Source organism: Rhinopithecus roxellana, chromosome 21, assembly GCF_007565055.1.
Source record: "Rhinopithecus roxellana isolate Shanxi Qingling chromosome 21, ASM756505v1, whole genome shotgun sequence".
Classification (NCBI taxonomy): domain Eukaryota; kingdom Metazoa; phylum Chordata; class Mammalia; order Primates; family Cercopithecidae; genus Rhinopithecus; species Rhinopithecus roxellana.
Window position 1 is genome coordinate 22,362,894 of NC_044569.1, and position 23,292 is coordinate 22,386,185.

The 23,292-nt window shown below is 44.6% G+C and overlaps 1 protein-coding gene across 2 annotated transcripts in view; it reads right to left on the reverse strand.

Annotated features, from left to right (window-relative positions):
* The window catches only part of ADNP2 (ADNP homeobox 2), a 30,819-nt gene extending 24,378 nt beyond the window's left edge, over positions 1 to 6,441 (reverse strand). Inside the window, exon 1 of one of the 2 annotated variants that reach the window (XM_030926079.1) lies at positions 6,000 to 6,441. The gene's annotated coding sequence lies outside the window, so the exon portion shown is untranslated. Of the gene's footprint in view, positions 1 to 5,995 lie in introns of both variants that reach the window. The other variant, XM_030926080.1, reaches the window with a different exon arrangement.
* Positions 6,442 to 23,292: the final 16,851 nt, after the last annotated feature.

Below are 23,292 nucleotides of genomic sequence, written 5' to 3' on the forward strand. Positions count from 1 at the left end.
TCGAATATAGTGATTTCCTGATTTTGATGGTTTTGTTACGGATATGTAGGAGAATGTTCTTGTTTGAAGGAAGAAGAGGAGAATGCTCTTGTAGTATTTAGCGTAATGTGGCAACTTTTTTGGCAACTTACTCTCAAACAATTCAGCGAAAAAAATTATTTGTACTATACTTGTAACTTTCCTATAAATCTGCAACTATTCTAAAAAACATTTAAATGTGTAGGCTGTAAAAGCTAAAATATATATTAGTCAAATTCAAGTGGCAAATATTTGGTTATTCAACTTCATTAATAATAATTAAAGAAATGCCATTTAAAATGTCAATTTTTTACTATCAAAATAGTAGCTACTAAGATTACTAACATCTGGTGGTAGTAAAAGTGGAAAATTGTAATTTTTACACTTTTACAGGGTAACCTGGCAATACCCCCAAGACTAGGGTAATCTGGCAATACCCCCAAGACTAGGGTAGTCTGGCAATACCCCCAAGACTAGGGTAATCTGGCAATACCCCCAAGACTAGGGTAGTCTGGCAATACCCCCAAGACTAGGGTAGTCTGGCAATACCCCCAAGACGTTTTGAGACACAGTCTTGCTCTTTCCCCCAGGCTGGAGTATAGTGACGTAATTACAGCTCACTGCAGCCTCAACCTCCCAGGCTCAAGCAATCCTCCTACCTCAGCCTCCTGAGTAGCTTGGACTATTGGTGTATGCCACCACACCTGGCTAACCTTTTTTATTTTTTGTAGAGATAGGGTCTCCCTATGTTACCCAGGCTGGTCTTGAACTCCTGAGTTCAAGCAGTCCTCCCCCTCAGCCTCTCAAAGTACGGGGATTACAGGCATGAGCCACCATGCCTGACTCTCTCATGATTTTTAAGGACAATTTCTGAGTAAGCAATTCTTCTTCTACATTCCTCTCTTGTATCCCCCACCCAAGGAGAGGCTTAGTGATCCCTCCTAGGACTCAGCACAATAACCATATACCACTCCATTGTCTCAACTCACCATGTTGCAATTATCTATTTATATATCCATTTCTCCTATTGGGCTACTATTTCAGGGCAGAAATCATGTTATATTTGCTTGACAGGGTCCCATCACAGAGCACAGTACATAGCAAATGTTCATTAAATGAACAAAAAACATAAAATAAAACAGGATAAGAACCATAAGATATGCAGAAAGTGCCAGGGAGTTCTAAAGAGGAAATGGCTATGGAAAGCTGGTGCCCAAGAAATACAAGGTGAATAAATTAGCATCAAAAAATTATTGAGGTAAAGGAGGAAAAGTCTGATTTTATTTGGCAAAAGTAAAATCAAAAAGGTAGACTGGAATCAAACTGGGAAAGCAGTAGGAGGCAGAAAGGGTTAACATATAATAAGGAGAAATTTTTGGTGGGTAACAAGCAAATGCCAAGTTTTTGAGACGCTGTTCTGGAGTGGCGAGATTTATTTTCAAAGTTATGAATGTGAAAAATGTATCCTGGTCTCAGCAAAAGGAGAGATTTAAGGATCACTAGCATTGTAGAACTGGGAGGATATAAAATTTAAAAATTTTCTTTATAAAATTTTAAGTTTAAAAATTTTCTTTAATAAAATGCACTGATTTGGGTTCTAGCCTTCAAAAGCTTACACTCCCACACAAGAGCTGCCATAACCTCATTATGCATTTCTAAACACTAAACTCAAGGTCACCTTCTAGCCCAGACCAGCTTCTTTGGCCAGAGCAAAACTCAACAAAAATTTTGTTAGCTGCTTTCCACGGACTCTACCAGACTTGATTTCATTTCCTCCTTAAAGTTCCACTATCCTCTCTATCCTCTGGGGTTATTCTCCAAAAGCTGGCTGACACACAATATTGTCTAAAGTAGGGACCATCATCCACATGTATCTGAAATAAGGAAGCTAAATTTACTGCTTCCAAGAAAGTCTCAACTCATACAGCAAGAGCTGATCTTATCACAGGGTTTTGAGAAGCCTGGAGTACAAAGACTTTTAAAAGCAGAGTGATTGGTGATTGGCTGATTCATGTAAGCATGGTTGTACATACACGAACCTCAGAAAGGGTTTACTAAAATGAGGCTCTCAGCGATTGGGCAGGGTTCTGGGGTTACTTGTTCAAAGCTTGAGACTAGGGCCAAGGAGTTCTCACTTTTTTATTTTTTTCCCTTGAATTTGAAAAATAGGCACTTTTTATTCTCAAATGAAAGTTCTCCCATTCCTTCATCATTGTTATTGTTATTTCTAAACAAAACAAAACACAAGCACACAAATACCTTTTCATTTAAAAAATGGGGGGAAGTTTCCTGTTTTTTATTTTTTATAGCAGTTTCCTAACAGCTTTAGGGAAACCAACAAAGGATAAAAAATAAAATACAAGTAAACTACAGGTTTCATAACTGTTGCCAACCACTGGGGAAGGGAAGCTGACTTTTACCCATATAAGCTACCACAATTTATTCATTCTTAGATCCATTCTTACAGCATAATTTATCAATCCTAAGATAAAAGATTCCATATAAAATGCCCAGTGGATGAATTAACTAGGAAATAGTTCGATGTTTTCACATTTATAGATCCTCTATGGATACTGTTCTCCACAGATTCTTAGAGCTCAGTAAAATCTGTATTTTCACCACTAGAAAACAGCAAGCTAACCAGGGCGGCCAACTGTTTCCATATCGTGCACTAATGTATATATCATGCACTAACGTATATATCATGCACTAACGTATATATCATGCACTAACATATCAATCTCAATTCAAAATAAATCTCAATTCCTGAAGTTTGCGGTAGGCATGGAACTACCATAAAATTCCACTGATATGCACAAGAAACTATTATTTCCCAAAATGGTACATAAAGGATTTCTCTGGGGATTTTTTAGTATAATGATCTCTTAAGGATATTCTATTATAGAAAAAAAATACACTCTAAAAAAAAATGTTGGCCAGGCACGGTGGCTCCCGCCTGTAATCCCAGCACTTTGGGAGGCTGAAGTGGGAGAATCACCTGAGGTCAGGAGTTCGAGACCAGCCCGACCAACATGGGGAAACCCTGTCTCTACTAAAATTACAAAAAAATCAGCCGGCATGATGGCGTGCGCCTGTAGTCCCAGCTACTCGGGACGCTGAGACAGGAGAATCGCTTGAACCCGGGAGGCAGAGATTGCAGTGAGCGGAGATCACACCACTGCACTCCAGCCTGGGTGACAGAGCAAAACTCCGTCTCAAAAATAACAAAAAAGAGTCATTCAGGTAATACAGCAATAAACAATACTTTTTAACGCCACAGAACTTTTTTCAGTTCCTGTGAAATTGCACAAAACGATGGTCACCAAAAAGGATTCTAGAGCTGTGTGCCTGGGTTTACATCAGCTCCACCGTTTATGAGCTGTGTAATCTTCAGGCAATCACTTACTCTCTCGGGCCTCAGCTGGCTCTTCTGTAAAACAGGGCAAGTATGACCTAATTCACAGAGTAGCTATGAGGATAAATGAGTTAATACATGCAAAACAGCACATAAGCACTGAGTTTGCTATTAATTAACTCCAAAAAACTAAATGAAATGTCTCAACTATTGGAATACAGGGCTTTTTAAAGAACAACTTTAAAAACACAGAATATTTGGATCATATATTCGGCAGATCTGGGTTCAAATCACTGGGAGATACCTGTTTCCACCTATGTAACACATTGCCCTAACAGGTCTAGGATAGCCAGAGGGTGAAGGGCAGGGCAGAACCCAAGTTTGCAATATGCTGTTGGTAAACTTATGAGGGCAATCATAAATTAACCAACAGCATGTTGCAAATTTGGGTTCAAATTAAAAAGGTGTTTCCCAAATCCCAGAATCTCTTCAGCTAAAAATCTTAGCTTAGCTGTCATTTTCCTCCAGAAACAATGATTAACTCCTTTCAGACATGTCCTAACCCTCACTGTTCCTCCCCTCAACTAGAGGGCCGGAAGGACAACCTCTTGTCTCATCTCCACTCCTGTACTTCCTTTCTTTTTTTTTTTTTTTTTTTTTTTTTGAGACGGAGTCTCGCTCAGTCGCCCAGGCTGGAGTGCAGTGGCCGGATCTCAGCTCACTGCAAGCTCCGCCTCCCGGGTTTACGCCATCCCGAGTAGCCGGGACCACGGGCGCCTGCCACCTCCCCCGGCTAGTTTTTTTGTATATTTTAGTAGAGACGGGGTTTCACCGTGTTAGCCAGGATGGTCTCGATCTCCTGACCTCGTGATCCACCCGTCTCGACTTCCCAAAGTGCTGGGATTACAGGCTGGAGCCACCGCGCCCGGCCATGTACTTCCTTTCTTTTTTTTTTTTTTTTTTTTTTTGAGACGGAGTCTCGCTCTGTCACCCAGGCTGGAGTGCAGTGACCGGATCTCAGCTCACTGCAAGCTCCGCCTCCCGGGTTCACGCCATTCTCCTGCCTCAGCCTCCCGAGTAGCTGGGACTACAGGCGCCCGCCACCACGCCCGGCTAGTTTTTTGTAGTTTTTAGTAGAGACGGGATTTCACCGTGTTAGCCAGGATGGTCTCGATCTCCTGACCTCGCGATCCACCCATCTCGGCCTCCCAAAGTGCTAGGATTACAGGCTTGAGCCACCACGCCCGGCCTATGTACTTCCTTTCTTAACACACATCTGTCACTTTCATGTTTAAGGACGACGGGCTCAATGCTGTCTTCAGAGTGAAGTCCTAACTCTAACCGAAATTTAACCGAAATATTAAAACACATTCATACAAGGCCAACTCTCCAGGAACATCTTTAAATAAGTTACACATACATTACTGACTTCCAGACACAGCTGAACACGTACTTTACGCAACTTTTTACATGTCGTACTCTCTCCCACTAATGCTCCTCACCCCCCCAAATGGTACCCAGACTTTTTTGACAAAGGCTCTTTGTCAAAAAAAAAAAAACCCTTTTTTGACAAAGACTCTGCGTGGCACATGCCCACAGTACTCTACAAATATCTGCTGCCCCACTTGCCAATCTGCATTGTCAGTTATCTGCTTACCAGTTTCTCCTCCCCCACCCCACTCCTCCACAGCCAGTATATTCCTCAAGATCCCAAGAGGCAGTGATTACCCGTGCAAATAGAGTAAGTTTTAAGCACTCAGGCAAGTCTTCTGTTCAAATAAACTACTTAAAATACTTAATTATTTCTCATTCTGCATCTGCACATTATTTAAAAGGGCAGTTAAAAATTTTAACATTCCAAAGCCAACTGTGATAGAAATCTTGTAAACGGAATCTATTTCAACGCAACCAGCAACGGCGGATGAAAAGTACATAAAGTCAACATCTGCATATCAATTATTGATACTCGCATCGAAAGCTCAACGGTGAAGAAACAGGGCCCCGTTATCAGCTGTTCTTCAAACCTTTCTAGGGGAAAAAAATCTGGGCAGATTTAGGTGTCACTGTCAGCTCCTGCCCTACATTTGCCGTCACTCAAGGCTCCTCCAGGGAGAAGCTTCCAGGAGAACCCGGTCTCGGGGCTGCGGCGGGCGGGCTGGCGGGTGGGGCGTTGCTGGGGTCCTCACAGGGGTCGCCACAGCTCCTTGCCCTTTTTCTTCTTCTCCATCCTCGTTCCCTCTCCCTCTACTCCTCGCTCCCTTCACCAATCCCCCCTCTCTCCCTCGGTCCCCGTCCCCATCTTCCCCGTATTCCTCCTCTCCCCTTTGGTCCCCGTCCCCTTCTCCGCCCTCCCGGGGCGGCCCCGCTCCCACGTGACCGGCGGCGGGCGGGGCGGGCCGCGGGCGCGTCGGGGGTCGACGGGCGCCGTTCGGGCCGCGAACCCGCGCCGTGAGAACGTCCCGGGATTCCCGAGACGGCCACGGGCGGCGCCAGGGCAGGCGGCTGGCGTGGGTGTGGGCTGGGTACCGGAGGGGCGGGGCTCGGAGGGGGCCAGACTGGGGCCGGGGCCAGGACCGGGGCGGGGGGCGTCGCCGCGCGGGCCCGCGCTGGGCCGGGCCGTACCTACCACTCGGCCCCCGAGGAGCACCGCGTCTCTGCTGCTGCCTCTCGCAGGGCTGCCGCGTCTTCCGCCGAGCGCAGCCGCGTCCCGTGGGGCCGCCTGCGCCCGCCCGCGCCTCCGCCCCGCGCGGCGGGACCCCCGCCTCAGCGCGCGCCCACCCCCGGCGCGACTCGTCCCCTCCTCCCGCGCAGCCAGAAAGAGAAAATGGCGCTCGATTGGCCTCAGGAAGTGACGTTGGCCCTCATTTGCATGTAGGCGCAGCTAGCCAATGGGAGCAGAGTGTGCTTGGGGGCCCCTGGCATTTCCCACAGGCCCCCCGGGGCCCCTGACTAAAGCTGGACTGGAGGCTCTGGGGTGGCAGTGGGGGGCCCCTGTAGGGCCCCCTGACTCCCTTCTGGCCCAGGGAACTGCCCTGCCAGCTCCTTTCCACATCTGTGCAAACTCTCGTGAGAGTTTGAGTGGGTAATGACGTCACTAAAGGGGTGGGGAGAGTGTGTCATCAACCATGTGACTAATCACGTGGACTCACCACAGCTTTGACTTCATTTGCATGGAATGGGGTGGAGCTAGTGCCAGCTCCAGGAGTGGTGACCCCGCCCACATCTCAGAGCCAATGGGAGCCCAGCTGTGATAATGCTGCCTTGCCATTGGAAGACAGAACTTTGGCTCCCAGAACTGGGACAAGTGTGCCATGATTGACATATCCTGGTGAACCGACTGGCTGGGGTCTCCTGACTTCATCATTCCTGTGGGAAAGTGATCACACCTTTTCTTGAGAATTCTGATTTTTAGATCTACTACAAGTTGTGTGGGGAGAGGGTTAATTGCATACATTTGTATAAACTATTAACCTAAAAGTTCACTTTTGCACAGGTTTTTATCAATTGTGTAGCAATAATAATTTATTCCTCAAAATGAGTGGAACATGGAGTAGGGCTTTCAAAATGGCTCTAGGTCTTCGTTCTGTGGAGTCCCCAGGCCTCTGGTGGACGCCCTCGTGCCCCAGAGCACGTGGGAGTAACCACGAGGGCAGCGCAGGCGCCTCCCCCAGTGCCCCCAACCTTAACCCTAATTCTGACTCTGCACCTGAACCTCACCCTAGCGCTAACCCTGACTCTGACCCTAACTCTCCCGCAGTGTTCCTTCCCCTGACCCTAACTCAGCCACGCCCTCCGTGGCTGTTCCAGGCCTTTCCTTCTTGGCCCGAAGCCCCCTGCAGGACACGTGCCCATTTCAGCATAAGGCCATGTCTCCTTCCAGAGTGCTGAGCCCCTGCAACCCGCCACCGGCCTCCAGCCCTGCGGCCCACTCCAGCCGTCACGGGGCAAAGGCTGTGCCCAGGCTGGGCCTTCCGCCCACAGACTTCTCCAGAGCTTCCTTGTCACCATCCACTTGCCCATAATTTCAGCTTTTCCCTCTCAATGGGAGCCTTCTGCTCAGTTTAGCCCAGTGACTAAAAACATAATAGGCACTAAATAAATGTCCATATTCGTTTTAAAATTGTGTTAAATGGTGAGCCGATATGACCTGACCACAATTTGCTTTTTTCCTACGGGAATACAAGTCATAATTGAAGAAGAGTTTGCCCTTTATGTTTGCTTACGAGTTAAAATTTTATTTTGAGTTACAGTGGTAAGTGGATGTGATGTTCCTATATATCTTCCTTGCAAAATTATGGGTGGGATGAAAAGTGTAGTTAAAGTCTGCAGTCTCCCGTTGATCCTCTAGTGACCTCTCATTCTATCACATTTCTCAAAACAGCAGTCCCTGTGTCTGTCTCCTCAGCCCCCTGCACGCCTCTCACCCCTACCCTCACCACTGCAGAAACGCCTTGGTCACCAGTGCCCTCCTAATTGTTGAGTCCAAAACAGATTTTAGGCCTCGTCTTTCTCGATCTATCTTCCACTTGTTACTACAGACCAATCCCCCTTTCCTACAGACCTTCCCCCACAAAGTCGCCCCCCACCCCACTACTCCCCAAAAGGGCTCTTTAATCTCCAAACTCATGAACTGTTTCCTCATCTTCGCCTGCGTCTCTTCCCGGCCCATCCTTGAACGCGGTGTTCTCTGGGATCCTGCTGGCTTTTTCCTACACGGTGCAGCACATATGCGCCACTTGCTTCCTGTGTGCCAGGCACCGTGCTGGGTTTTGGAACTCCCACGCCCTTCATTTTTTTCTGCATTTTCTCCCTTGTTAATTTCAACCACAGATTCAAAACTTGTTATTTCAATTCCAAACCAGTATCTTCACCTCTTCCTACGTTTCAGTTTTATTTTTCTGGCTGCCAAAGGGGGCAGCTCCACTTCAGAGTCCCACAGGCAACTCAGATTCAAAACGCTCGAATCTGAGCCCATCGTTCTCTCCTCAACAGCCACTCCTACAGCAAGCAGTGTGTTCCCTGTCTTTTCCAATTTTATATCCCAAATATTCGTCAGATCTGTTCCCTCATCTGCAGCCCCACTACCACTGCAGGCATTCAGGTCATCTCCCGCCTGTAACACCTGCACAGGCTCCCACCACCTTACCTCCAGCTTGGTACCTCAGGTACTTTCCCCAGTCAGCCCTTTTAGAGAGTGAATCTGACTGTCCTTCCCTTCTTGCTGCAATCACTCAAAATCCCCCAGGGATCAAGCCCAGCTGGTCAGCATGACACACAAATTCTCCAAAGCTGACCAGTCAGCCCCCAGTCCCATTTTGCTCCTGTAAACACCACATGGTGTTTGTTCATGGGATTCCTGTCCCAACCCCTGAGCTAATTTTCATTCCACTGCCATTCAAAGCTGAACCCTACTGGCCTCTCTCCCACAAACATCTCCCTGAACACACACATACACACACACACACACACACACACATCAAAATGTGGGAGGTACTTCTTGACATTCCCAAAACATTCTGTGTCTCCTGCTGCCCTCGCCACCTTGTTTACTGTTATCTGCTCACTGCTTGTCTCTCTACGGGGCGCCAATAGGGGCCATGTCTCCTTCATCATTGTATCCCTTGTGCCTACATTACTTTAATAAATACAATATCAACATTTGCATAAATATGATAAATTTGATAAATATAAATATAATCAAATTTAAATGTTGAATGATTTTTTTCCCTTGCATTTTGCTATGAAAATGTTTAATGTACCAAAAAGTTGAAGTAACTGTTCTGGGAACACCATCACCTAGCTTTTCCAGTTAACATTTGCTTACTTCCATTATCACATACTTATTCAAATATTTACCTCTTGACTCATTTTTTTTAAGCAAACATCAGTACACCATCCCTAAACACTTCAGCGTGGATATCTGATGAATACAGTTTAAAACCGCCATCCACAGCGTTGAGCTAGAAAGGACTGTCCCTCCCACCACAGAAGGAATGAGCAATGTGACTGGGGACTTGTCAAGATTATTTTCATAGACTCAGGAAAGTGCATGACACTGAAGTCATCAAACCTAAGACACAAGTTGGACCTCAGGACTTATCCACCAGGCAAGTCACAGCTCATGCAGGTTTATTCTGCACACCCACTTCCGAATCACAAGAAGACCACAGACTTGGTGGCAGTAGAAGAGTAGATTCCTCGACTCCGGTTGCTCCGTTAGGTTTGAAAAGGAAGATGGCCCATGTGGAAGCTTCCCACTCTCTCATCTAGGTCCCCCTATCACCAGTACTGGCATTTGTAAGATAGTTGTTCAGAACAAAGGGAGCCCCAGAGTGGACTGTGGCAGCCACAGGCACCTTTGTGTGAATTAGAGAGGCAGGGCCTCTGGGTGTGTTGCTGTCCTCCGGGACCTGGCTCGTGGAGATGAAGGGGCCTTGGTATGTCTTCCAGTATCACTTCCTCTGCTTCTGTGCAGACCCAGCCCCACAGCAGGGCACAGACCTATGTGAAGAGAGCGAGCTGGATTTCAGCTCCCACTTCCCGCTCCGCTCGCTCTGTGTAAAGCACAAGCATGTACAACTATAGTCAGCAGCCCAGCTGGTCTACGCACAGAGACGACTGTGCACGTGCACACGTACAATCAAAGAAACTGCAGAGTTCATCTAAAACCAGTGAGCCACAGAAGAGGAGAGCTTTGGGAACAACTTACACGTATTCTTTCTCTACTTTGTTTTTTGAGGTTTCTTTTTTCTCTTAGAGACAGGGTCATACTCTTAGAGGCAGGCTGCAGTGATAGGATCATAGCTCATTGCAGCCTCGGCCTCCTGGGCTCAAGGGATCTCCCCACCTCTGCCTCTCAAGTAGCTGGGACTACAGGTGTGGACCATCGTGACTGGCTAAGTTCTTCGGTTTTGTTAGAGAAAGGATCTCACTATGTTACCCAAACTGGTCTCATACTCCTGGACTCAAGAAATCCTCCCGTCTCAGCTTCACAAAGTGCTGGACTGAGAGGCATAAACCACCACACCAGGTTATTTCTCCCCTTCATCCCACATACGCTCTGTGTAGGTCCACCAGGTGCCAAGAATACAGTGCTGAGCAGACTCCATCCCTGCTCTCCTGGAGCTTAAGCTAATGGAGGAGAAAGGCATCCGCGAAATAACTACACAATGAAAATATACTTATAAACTTTGGTCAATGCTCCTGAGAAAGGAAATCTCCATATATGCCTGTGACCCAGAAACCTGATGTAGACCCGCAGTCTCGAAGAAGCAGGGTCTGGGATCAGGGGATACGTAAAGCTGTGAGAGGCGGAGAAGAAGAGAGGTCTGCGAGAGGCCCCAAATAAAGCCTACGCCTGAGGGAGCCTGGCACAGCCAGATCAGAGCAGCCAAAGTGCAGGCCACAGGAAGAAGAGGATCACAGGGGAGGCCAGGGCCAGGCTACGAAGCCATTTGGGTTGTATTAAGACCAAGGAGAGGCCAAGGAAGTGGTTTCAGTGGCTGGGTTGATAGGATCAGATTTGCATTTGAAATGTACAGCAGGGCTGTCCTGTGGAGAAAGGAATGTTAATTGAGGAAAGGAAGATGCAGCTTAAGAGGAGGTTGTTGAAGCAGTCCTGGTTAAAGATGACGACAGTTGGGAACTGACATGAGGGTGGCAGCAGTGAAGATGAAAAGAAGTGGCCAGCCTTGAGAGAAAATTTGGAGGGGAGAGAATCTGCAGTTGTTGGCATGGAGAGCTGGAGGCAAGCCCTAGAGGGGGCACTTGTGTTTGTGGACCTTACTGGCTTTGGAAGTATGCTTGGCTTTCTCTGGTTGGTCCTGAGTTAGACGTGGAAACAATAAAAGTATGGGAAACTGGCAGTCACTGACTCAGTCCTGGCCATTTTGGGCTGATTGCTGCAGAGGCACAGGTCACAGATCGTCTTGTACAGTCAGACCATTTTTCGTTGGCACATTCAGTTTGGTCTCCCTTCCCCTTGTGGTCATTCTCTCACTGGAGAGTTTGGACAGCTCAGGGGAGGCTAGAGATCCAGATCTTCACAGCTTGGAGGTTGTCTGGTTGCCCCCATAGGCAATCATTTCATGAGAATTCTTTTCTTTGCGTTGTAGCATCACGGAGATCATCTGATGACAGAGCAGCTGCACAGAAGCACTGCAGACTCTGCAGAGGATGCAACCAACAGCATCATGACCACTATGACAAAACATGACTAATAGTTCTCATAAGATGCTTCTGAACTGGGAACACCAGTTTCCCATCCCAGGACAAGAGAACAAATCCCACAGGCCACAGGGGATCCCATAGGATCAGCCTTAAAGAGACAAATAGTTTTTTCCTTACGGCATTGTATAGTCTCTTTCACTTTGCCTGTTTCATTCATCCAAGTACAGCGAAGAGTATTAGCAGCACAGATGCCATGACTCGCCAACAAGAAATCTACAGCAATAGGCTTGTTCATCACCATGTATACCAGTGAGCTGAGACTGGCCTGTGTTCCATCCAGGGCACAGGAGGTGGTGTTCACACTTCTCACTTCTGCCAGAGTGAGTAGTAATTTTCTCAAAGTCTCCTCTACTTGTATGATTCCCACCTCTGGGAACACTGCTCTGCTTGTTCGTATAAACAATGAGTCAGTAATTTCTCCAGGAATAGTGTCTGAATGATCAGCCGGATTTCCAGCCTTGGTGATTTCTAAAATTAGAGTCTCTATGTATAGACAAGTCTCAGAATTCTATTCCTAAAGTGCATGAGAGGCTGGGGCAAGGTGGCTCACGCCTGTAATCCCAGCACTTTTGGGGGCCAAGGTGGGCAGATCACGAGGTCTGGAGATCGAGACCATCCTGGCTCGAACATGGTGAAACTCCGTCTCTACTAAAAATACAAAAAAATTAGCCGGGCATGGTGGCGGGCACCTGTAGTCCCAGCTACTCAGGAGGCTGAGGCAGGAGAATGGCGTGAACCCGGGAGGCGGAGCTTGCAGTGAGCTGAGATAGCGCCACTGCACTCCAGCCTGGCTGACAGAGTGAGACTCCATCTCAAAAATAAAATAAAATAAAATAAAATAAACTTCATGAAAGCAATCAGCTCTGGACCCAAAGAAAGCAGCATCCAATAGGGGTGTATGGAGATCCAGGAAAAAAAGGGATTTGTCTATGACACTAGCTTGGAACCAAGGTTTTACATTAGCTGGGTTATGCTAATTGGGTCTCTATTGGTATCTTTAAGGTGGCAAATACTGGTCTATCACTCTATGAAGGTTGTTGAATGCAAATTTAGTTTTAGGTTTTATTGTTCATGTAGATGCAAGTGGAAACGCTATCAGCTGTGATCTGCTATGTCTCATTTAATAAAACTAGAATTGCCTAGAGGTTTTCATCATTGGAATGTGGTGATTGATGGCATGTCCTGTAGTCAGTAAGATTGAGGGCACTGACTACTGTCTGGGATCATCTGAGAACGGTGTCAGACTATTTTCTGGTCTAACTATTATCATAAAAAGGGAAGAAAAGAGAAAAAGGGGGTCACTAGGAGTGGACAGCAACAAGAGGCCTACAGAAAATTAGAAGAATGATCATAGGCAAAAGATGAAAACTCGGCCGGGCGCGGCGGCTCACGCCTGTCATCCCAGCACTTTGGGAGGCCGAGATGGGCGGATCACGAGGTCAGGAGATCGAGACCATCCTGGCGAACACGGTGAAACCCCGTCTCTACGAAAAATACCAAAAACTAGCCGGGCGAGGTGGCGGGCGCCTGTAGTCCCAGCTACTCAGGAGGCTGAGGCAGGAGAATGGCGGGAACCCGGGAGGCGGAGCTTGCAGTGAGCTGAGATCCGGCCACTGCACTCCAGCCTGGGAGACAGAGCCAGACTCCGTCTCAAAAAAAAAAAAAAAAAAAAAGATGAAAACTAAAACAAGAATCAGAGTCTTGGTCCACTGTCTTGAGCAGAAACTTTCCACTGTTTGAGCTTGTTCTAAAGGTCTTGAGTCAGCTTCCTACTTCCTAAGATGGGCTGCTTCTGGGGAATCTCTAAAGCTTGAGGTCTGCTCTTGGAATAGGCTTCCAATTGTGTGGGATTCTGGATTGCTTCTTTAGCAAGTTGTGAAATGTTTGGAGTTTCACTGCTATGGTTGTTGTAAACGTAGATGGTAAGTCCCTTCCAACAAAATTTAAGAGCAATTTTCTCAGACATCTCTTCCAACAGACAAAATCTCCAGGTTGAAGATCATGAGGAAGCTATTTAGGAAGATGTTGTAAGAAGGTGGCTGTTGAATATTGAACATCACCAGTATTTTGCTCGTCTGGGTGCAGCAGGGCCAGGGCTAGTATCAGAAGTGAAATCCTAAATGCATTACAAGCTGTCTTGGTCCATTCTGGCTGCTATAACAAAATATCAGACTGAGTGGCTTATAAACAACAGAAATTTATTTCTCACAGTTCAGGAGGCTGGGAAGTCCAAGATCAAGGCAGTGATCGGATTCAGTGTCTGGTGAGGTCCTAGTTCATCATAGAAGGCCACCTTCTCACTATACCTCACATGGTGGAAGAAGTGATGGGTCTCCTCTGGGTCTCTGTTTACAAGGGCACTAACCCCATCTGTGAGGGCTTCACCCTCATAACTTATTCACTTCCCAAAGACCCCACTCTTAATAAATCACATTGGGGGTTAGGATTTCAACATATGAGTTTTGATGAGATGTTCGGTCTATAGCACCAGTTCAGAGGGTAATTGACGTTTCCCTGAAGGAGGGAAACATATGGCCAGAAGGGGAGTGAGACTACCTTTGGCCAAAGGAACTCCAGGGTTTCTGAAATTTTTCCTACCTTTAATTAAGGATGCTGTTGGCTCTCTCAATCTATTCAGAATATGTGGGTAGCGAAGGCAGTGTGGTTTGGGGGTAGGAGGTAACACTTTATAGGATCCTCTTATAATGGCTCCATAGAGTGTGTACCTTGGTCACTTGATGTGAAAGCGGAGATGCTCCAAGATTGGAAACATGAAAGCAAGCAGCTTTTTAGGAACTATAAGGGCTGTGGCTTTTTGTTAAGGAAATATTTTAACCCACCCTGAAAATAGACATGCAATAACTAAAACATCCTCAACTCTCACGGAGGGCAGAGGCAGGTAAAATCCATCTGCATTAGCCTGTTTTCACGCTGCTGATAAAGACATACCTGAGACTGGGCGATTTACAAAAGAAAGAGGTTCAGTTGGACTCACAGTTCCACATGACCGGGGAGGCCTCACAATCATGGCAGAAGGTGAAAGGCACGTCTCATGTGGTGAGCAAAAGAGAGTAGAGCCAAGTGAAATGGTTTCTCCCTTATCAAATCATCAGATCTCGTGAGACTTATTCACTACCATGAGAACAGCATGGGGGAAACCGCCCCCATGATTCAATTCTCTCTCACTGGGTCCCTCCCGCAGCATGTGGGAATTATGGAAGTACAATTCAAGATGAGATTTGGTGGGGATACAGAGCTAAACCATATCACTATCTGAAGATGCTCATGGGGCTATTGAGATCTTAATCCCTGGCCATGTTCCATCTTTATGGATTTTTCCATGATTATATGGTCAACAGGTCATAACACATGCCCAAAATAATCTCAACTATCTTTTTAAAGTTCTCCCACCAATATCAATTTAAGATAGTAACCAATTTGTCTGTACCATGAGCAGTAGTTTCACTGAGAAATTTAGCCAATATTCATCTGAAATCATCTAGTACCACCAACAGGCCTTCTTGGAAGTGCCAGAGATTATCTGAGTAACGGTACAACCAGGCTTCTTCCATAACAGTGGATATCTTATAACGGCCTCTTTGAATCCCTCCAGGGGTTTATTCTTTAGGGGTTTAGATTAGGATCACAGCCTTTGTTAAAACGGTTTGGCATGAGGACCAAGTATTTCCTTTAGTTTCCATGGTGTCTCTTCTTGCCTAGGCCTCAGCCTTATTAATGGAAGGGAAAGGCTTCACCTCTTTAGGAAGTAGGAGTCCAGCTAAAAGCTTCTGAACTTGTCCATTTTGGATGGGGGTCCCAGTAGAAGTGAGAAACCTCCTGTTTCCAAAGCTTCCCACAGTTGTGTGCTGCTCCCAAAGCCCACCTGCTGTCTCTGTGTGCAGCCCCTCTGGACTCTCACTGTCTGACAATCTCTAGTAAGCACAGTGAGCTTGGCCATCAGGGTTGATTTTACCTCGGGAGAGGACGATATCCTTAACAAAGAAGAGAGAGTGGTGATAGCACATCCTACCTGACCACTTTCAGCTTCACTTTTGAGCTATAATCCATCCACAAATAGTATTAGGTCAGGGTTTTCCATCAAGGTCTCCAGTGAACCTAAAAAGTTACAGAAGGCTCCCTGGCTGAGGTAGCACTCCCTTCAGGCTCCCTTTCCTTGGCAGAGGCATGAGAGCAGCAGGATTCAGGGCATTGCAGCGTGAACAGTAAGGGGAGAGGAACAGAATCTCCTAAAAGGCTAATTGGCTGGCTGGGAAGTATGCATTTTCAGACAGCAGCAATGTCTGCATGGAAGCAGGAACAAGGAGGTCAAATGGGGAGACGAGAACTGTAATATGGTTTAGCTCTGTGTCCCCATCCAAATCTCATCTCAAATTGTAATCCTCATGTGTCGTGGGAGGAACCTGGTGGGAGGTGACTGGATCACAGGAGTGCTTTCCCATGTTGTTCTTGTGATAGTGAGGGAGTTCTCACAAGATCTGATGGTTTAAAAGTGGCAGTTTCCACTGAGTTCTCTCTCTCCTGCCACCATATTAGAGGTGCCTTGCTTCTCCTTCACCTTCTGCCATGATTGTAAGCTTCCTGAGACCTCCCCAGCCATGTGGAACTGTGAGTCAACTAAACTTCATTATAAATCACCAGTTGCAGGTAGTATCTTTATAGCAGTGTGAAAATGGACTAATACAAACCAGTTCATCAGAAGCCTCAAAAAGTTTTCAGTGTCAGCTATTGTCCTAAGACAAGGAGAATAAGCCTCTGCACCCAGATCAAGGGTAAAGCGATAGTGAGTCTAGGATCTTTGATGGTTCCCAGGAAGTTGAATAAAAACCCCAAGCACTTGCACAGATTGCTCCTGCAAAACCGACCATGGGAACCTTTGCAGTTAGGGATGCCAAGGGAAGGGGCCATTGAAGAGCCTTCTCCAGGTCCCAGAGGCCTGTGCATGTTTATGCTCCCAAAGCAAAGGATCTCTTACTGAGTCCTTAGTCAATTCACAAAAAAAAAGTGTAGTAATTTTAGAAAAATCTGGCACTTATTGCAGTATCCAATGAAACCTAGAAATCCTCTCGATTGTCATTCTGTGAGAGATTTGGAATCAACTTGGGTAGTCTCCTTAGATAGGGCATGTCCTGAATAATAAACTATGTTTGGGCAAAATGGTAACATGTCTTCTGAAACATTATGTCCCTTTTCTACCAAGGCTGAGAGAAAGTCAATGGAATCTTTTTTGGAGGCTTCTTTGTTCTCTGAGAAATGTAGGAAATCATCTATATATAGTATCAGAACCAAATCCATGGAAATTTAGATCTTTTATGTTTTTTTTTCTTTTTTCTTTTCTTTTTTTTTTTTTTTTTTTTTTTGAGACAGGGTCTCACTCTGTCACCCTGAGTATTTCAGGCTGGAATGCAGTGATGCAGTCATAGCTCACTGCAGCCTCAACCTCCTGGACTCAAGTGATCCTCCCACCTGAGCCTCCCAAAGTGCTGGGATTACAAGCATGAGTCACTGCACATAGCCATCTTTTAGGTCTTGATTGAGGACCTGCAAAAAATAGGAGGGAGTTTCATTGAGACTCTAAGGCATAACTTAGAGTATACTCTTGTCCTACCTAGGTGAGGACGAAGGGTACTGAATGTCTCTATGCGGGGTCACGCCGAACAAGACAAAGAATCTCTATCATGACGGCAAGTGGCTTCAGGAGGGGTTGACAGCAGCAAGGGGTTTGGGTTAGGAGCCACTGGGAAGCAAGAGATGACAATTTTCTTGATGGCCTTCAGACCTTGAAAAATCGACATCCTCATCCATTTGGTTTCTTCACTGGCAGAACAAGAGCATCAAGAGCTAGTGAAGTGCATGAGAAGGCCTTTGGATCCAAGGCCTTCAAAGATTGGTGTCAGCCCTTTGTTTCTGGCTTCAAGGAATATGGGGGAAGTTTGGGTTACAGTGTGGTAGAAGAGTTGTTGGGAAAAGGTAGGGCATCTGGGCACAGGGGAGAGGAGGAAGGAGTTGATGGAGGTGTGGAAGGAGAGAAACAGGAGAGGACAAGGGGGAGGAGGAGGGCTAGACACAGGGGGACACGGAGGGCAGGCGGCTGAGGGGCTGTTTGTCAAGTCAGTCATTAGCATTGGCCAGACACTCTCTTAGCGAAATACTTTTTTATTCACAAATTAATTTGGAGGCCTCTGCATTTAGGCCTGGGGAATCTTATTCATTTTCTTCTATAAAGAATCTCTGAAATGAACAATGTTTTTCAAGCCAAATGTTCCCAGAGTTGCCACTGAAGACCCAAGTCACCCTTGGTGAAGTTTTGCCATTTAGAAAGATCAGCATGAGAACTGGGACCATGAGAAGCATAAGTCTTTCCTGGAAGAGCAGAGGATTAAACTGTGGATGCCCTGTGAGCTGGTGACGGGCAGCAGGCGTGTCATGCCAGTGCACAGTGTGTCTCAGGTCCCCAGCCTGTGGGCCGGCTTCCTCCAAAAACAGACCCAGGACCCAGCACCAGACCCCCACCCCCAAGCAGAAAACCAGAGAGAATGTTCTAAAAGCCAAGTTCTCAGGACAAAACCCCTGGACAGCAGAATCTTGCCCAGTTTCCCTGGTGATCCACAGCCAAGTTCATGGATGTGAACAAGGGTCCAGTAAGAGCTGCAGACTCGCCTGTCTGTGAGGCTGACCCACGTGCCCCTCATGCTTCTCGTTACTATGATGAACACCACGTTGAGAAAGCACAGCACTGTGCTCAAGATGCAAAGGAAACCATAGACAAAGAACTAAGGGCAGTTGGGAGAATGATGCATGAACTGTAGGGAATACTAATAAATAGATATAAATAGATAATAAATATATATAAATAAATATTAATAAATATATAGTTGTGTGTCAAGCACAAACAACCAAATAAAATTTCTGAAGCCAAAAAGTACAATCACGGAAATGAAAAATTCAACAGAGAGGCACAGCAGCAGATTTGATTAAGCAGATGAAAGGATCAGCAAACTTGAATATAGGGCAATTGAAATTATCCAGTCAGAGGAGCAGAAAGAAAAAAGAATAAAGAAAAATGAGGCCAGGTGCAGTGGCTCATGCCTATAATTCCAGCACTTTAGGAGGCCAAGGTCAGAGGGTCATTTGAGGCCCAGAGTTTGAGACTAGCCAGAGCAACAGAGTAAGGCCCTATCTCTACAAAAAATTAAAAAGTAAATTATCTGGGCATGGTGGCATGCAGCTATAGTCCTACATATTCAGGAAGCTGAGGTGGGTGGATCACTTGAGCCCAGGAGTTTGAGGTTACAGTGCACTATGATTGTGCCACTGCACTCCAGCATGGACAACAGAGCAATACCCTGTCTCTACAAAGGAAAGAAAAAAATGGGGGCCAGGTATGGTGACTCACGCCTGTAATCCCAGCACTTTGGGAGGCTGAGGCAGACGGATAACAAGGTCAGGAGATCAAGACCATCCTGGCTAACACGGTGAAACCCCGTCTCTACTAAAAATACAAAAAATTAGCTGGGCATGGTGGCAGGCACCTGTAGTCCTAGCCCTAGCTACTTGGGAGGCTGAGGCAGGAGAATGCTGTGAACCCAGGAGGTGGAGCTTGCAGTGAGCCGAGATCATGCCACTGCACTCCACCCTGGGCAACAAAGCAAGACTCCGTCTCAAAAAAAAAAAAAAAAAAAAAAAAAGGAAAGAGAAAATAATGGCCAAAAAACTTCTCAAATTTGATGAAACACATGAATCTACATATCCAAGAAGCTCAATGAACTCCAAACAGGATAAACTCAAAGAGATTCACAATGAGACACACTACAATCAAAATACCAAAAGCCAAAGATAACGAGAAAATCTTGAATGCAGCCAGAGAAAAGCAACTTGTAACATACAAGTGATCTTTAATAAGATTAACAGCCAATTTATCACCAGAAACTATGGAGGCCAGAAGCAGTGGGATGATATGTTTTACATTACTGAAAGAAAAAAAACTGTCAAGTAGCAATTTTATATCTGGCAAAACTATTCTTCAAAAATGAAGTAGAACTCAAGATATTCCCAGATAAACAGAAGCTAACCATTTATCACGAGTAGACCTTAGCTACAAAAAATGCTAAAGCGAACACAAGGTCAAACAAAAGAAATCTAGATGGCAACTCAATGTTATACAAACAAATAAAGATCTCTAGTAAAAGTAAATATGTAAGTAAATATAAAAGCTAGTATTATTGTATTGTTCGATTGTAACTCCAATTTTTGTTGCCTATGTGACTCAAAGGACAAAAGCATAAAACAATAATTATAAATCCATCTATGCTAATGGTCACACACATATAAATATGTAATTAATGGCAGCAACAATGTAAAGTAGGAGATGAATCTGGATAGGAGTAGAATTAATGTATGCTGTTGAAGCTATGTATCAATTTAAACTAGATTGGTATAAATTTAGGATTTAACTCTAATCCTAATAATAACCACAAAGAAAATAACTATATGGAAAAGAAAAAAGGGGGAAATCAAAATTGTTCAAGCCCAAAAGAAGGCAATATTGGAGGAATTAAGGAATACAATTAAGGAAATATAGAAAACAAATAGCAAAATGGCAGAAGTAAATTCTTCATTATCAGTAATCACATTAAATGTAAATGGATTAAATTCACCAATTAAAGGGCAGAGGCTGGCAATATAAATTTTAAAACATGATCCAAGTATATGCTGCCCACAAGAGACTCACTTTACACCCAAGACAAAAGTTAAAAGTGAAATGATGGAAAAAATTGCACACAAAGAGCAACCAAAAGAGCTAGAATGGCTATATAAATATCATAGCAAACAGATTTAAGTAAAACATAGTTATGAGAAAAAATAGGATGTTATATATTGATAAAAGGGCCAAGTCATCAATAAAATATAACAATTATAAATATAAGCATATATGCATCAAACAATGGAGCTCCAAAACATATGAAGCAGACATTGACAGAATTGAAGGGAGAAACAGTTCTACAATAATAATTAGAAATTTCAATACCCCATTTTCAATAATGAGTGGAATATATAGACAATCAATAAAAAATAGAATGTAAACACTATAGACGAATTAGACCTAACAGACACATAGAGAATACTCCATCCCACAACAGAACATAAATTATTCTCAAGTACAGACTGACCATTAAGTTTTTAATAAATAATAAATATCTGTTCTTTAGATCAGTTGGCTACTGGTAAAAAATATATATAATGATTCATTTGGGCCTTTGAATCTACATGCTACCTTTATTTCTAGTATTTCTAATGTGCTTTGCACTCAGAATTCAGTATAGTGTCAAGCAGAAACAAGCATTTCCTTGCGTCTACAGTTTCTGCATGTGATTGAAGTCCATGTAGAATGATTGTCAATAAGGAAAAAAACTGTATTTAAACTAAAATTATGCTGTTGCTTCCCCACTTGCTAATTTTTTGATGGAAGGAAATACTGCTCATATGAGAGGTTGGGAAAGTGAGACTTTGATCAGTCCACTGTCTCTACCAATGCTGGCAAGTTTATTATAGAAATTAAATATGGTAATAGAAAAGAAGGTATATTACTTTTACATTGCTTATAAAATTTTTCTACTCTAAAGAGCAAATTCAAATTTTGATATGATTGTCTTTATGCTGAGGCTACATTACTATAAATTAGGTTAGAGTAGGGAAGCAGATTAGAAGATTTAAAATGAGACAAAATAGAAATTTTCTTTTTCCTTTATTTTCTTTTTATCCCTTTTTATCCCCTTTGTAGTAATTCTTGTTTATTAGCTCCTAATAAATTATATAATCTTTCAGATAGTTTATATCTGAACATTTCATCCAAATAGCAAAGTGAAACAAAAACAATGCCTTTTATGCTGACTTATTCACCTTTTTCTAATAGAGATTTTGTCACATCTTGTTAAGCATTCAACTCACAATTACTGAGCATCACTGCTCCTTGTTATAGAGAAGGCAGTCAGTGAGAAGGACAGACAAGATAATTCATGCTGACAACAAGCAATAGATGTTTATACTGGATCTTCTAGGAGAAGCAGGATGGGGAGGGGAAAAACATAGGAAAACTTTTCCTAGAGAAGATGAGACCTGACTTGAATCTTGAAAAAGAAATAGGGCTTTAGACCATCAGACTAGAATAAATGCCTTCAAGGCAAAGGGTTAGCATATGTAAAGACAGGTATGCTGCTGTCTATGGCTACACACACACATTCCTTAGAATTGCTGGCAGTTCACTTGCATCTCAAAGAAATGTTATTTTCTTCTTTATTTCATGTGTGCAGAGAAGCTTTAGTTACACATGAAATGAGTTACCTTTCTCTAGAGCTCTTCGTACTCAATCAGGAAGCACTAACTAGGCTTTGCTCTGGAATGCTGGATCAGGGATGCCCAGCAGAGAACCACCTGCAGGCTGGGGCAGAAGTGTCAAATTGGGCATGTGCAACGGTAGTCCCTTATGAAGTAGAAGTGGTTTATATGAGTTCTGCAAGGATACTAGTGCTCCCTTCATTAATATGTGAATTAGTCTGTTGTCACATTGCTATAAAGAACTACCTGAAACTGGGTAGTTTATACAGAAAAAAGGTTTAATTGACTCACAGTTCCCCAGGCTGTACAGGAGGCATGGCTGGGGTGGGGGTCTCAGGAAACTTACAGTCCTGGCAGAAGGCAAAGGGGAAGCAAGCACATCTTCACATGACAACAGGAGGAAGAGCAAAGAGGAAACCCTACGCATTTTTAAACAACCAGCTTTCATGAGAACTCACTCACTATCATGAGAACGGCAAGGGGGAAATCTGCCTTCATGATCCAGTCACCTCCCACCAGGTCCCTCCCCTAACACTGGGGATTACAATGCAACATGAAATGTGGGTGGGGACACACAGCCAAACCATATCAATATGTTTCTCCATGCTTTCATAAAGACGGTGCTCAATACTCTCTTAGCAGAACCTAGTGAGAAGATGCTTGAGCAGGACTCACTTGATAAATCGACATCATTTATATCTCCTTAAGCCTTTAAATTATTTCCTCTACACTAAATCAAGTTATGGATCTCAACTTCATTTAATGTGGCCACAAACTACTCCAGCTATATTTTTCTAAAAGAATTCTAATTTGCATGTTTGTAATCTGTTCTAGAGAGTGAGCGAGGGCCTGACCCATTGCTTTTCCTAAGCAATGGATGGATGGGAACCCCTACTCCCAGGAGGAGTCCTAGCTCTTTAGGAGCAGTGCTGCCAAGAACAAAGGATGCCAGGTGTATTCATCCTTTCTCACATTGCTCTAAAGAAATACCTGAGACTGGATAATTTATAAAGAAAATAAGTTTAATTGGCTCACGGTTCTGCAGGCTGTACAGGAAGCATGATGCTGACATTTGCTTGGCTTCTGGGGAGGCCTCAGAAAACTTACAATCATGGTGGAAGGTGAAGGGGGAGCAGGAACGTCTTACAGAGCAGGAGCAAGAGAGAGAGCGAGAGGGGAGGTGCTGTACACTTTTAAACAACAAGATCTTGAGAGAACTCACCATTGTGAGTACGGTGCTGAGGGGATGGTGCTAAACCATTCATGAGAAATCCACCCCCATGATCCAATCATCTCCCACCAGTCCTCACCTCCAACACTGGGGATTAAAATTCAAC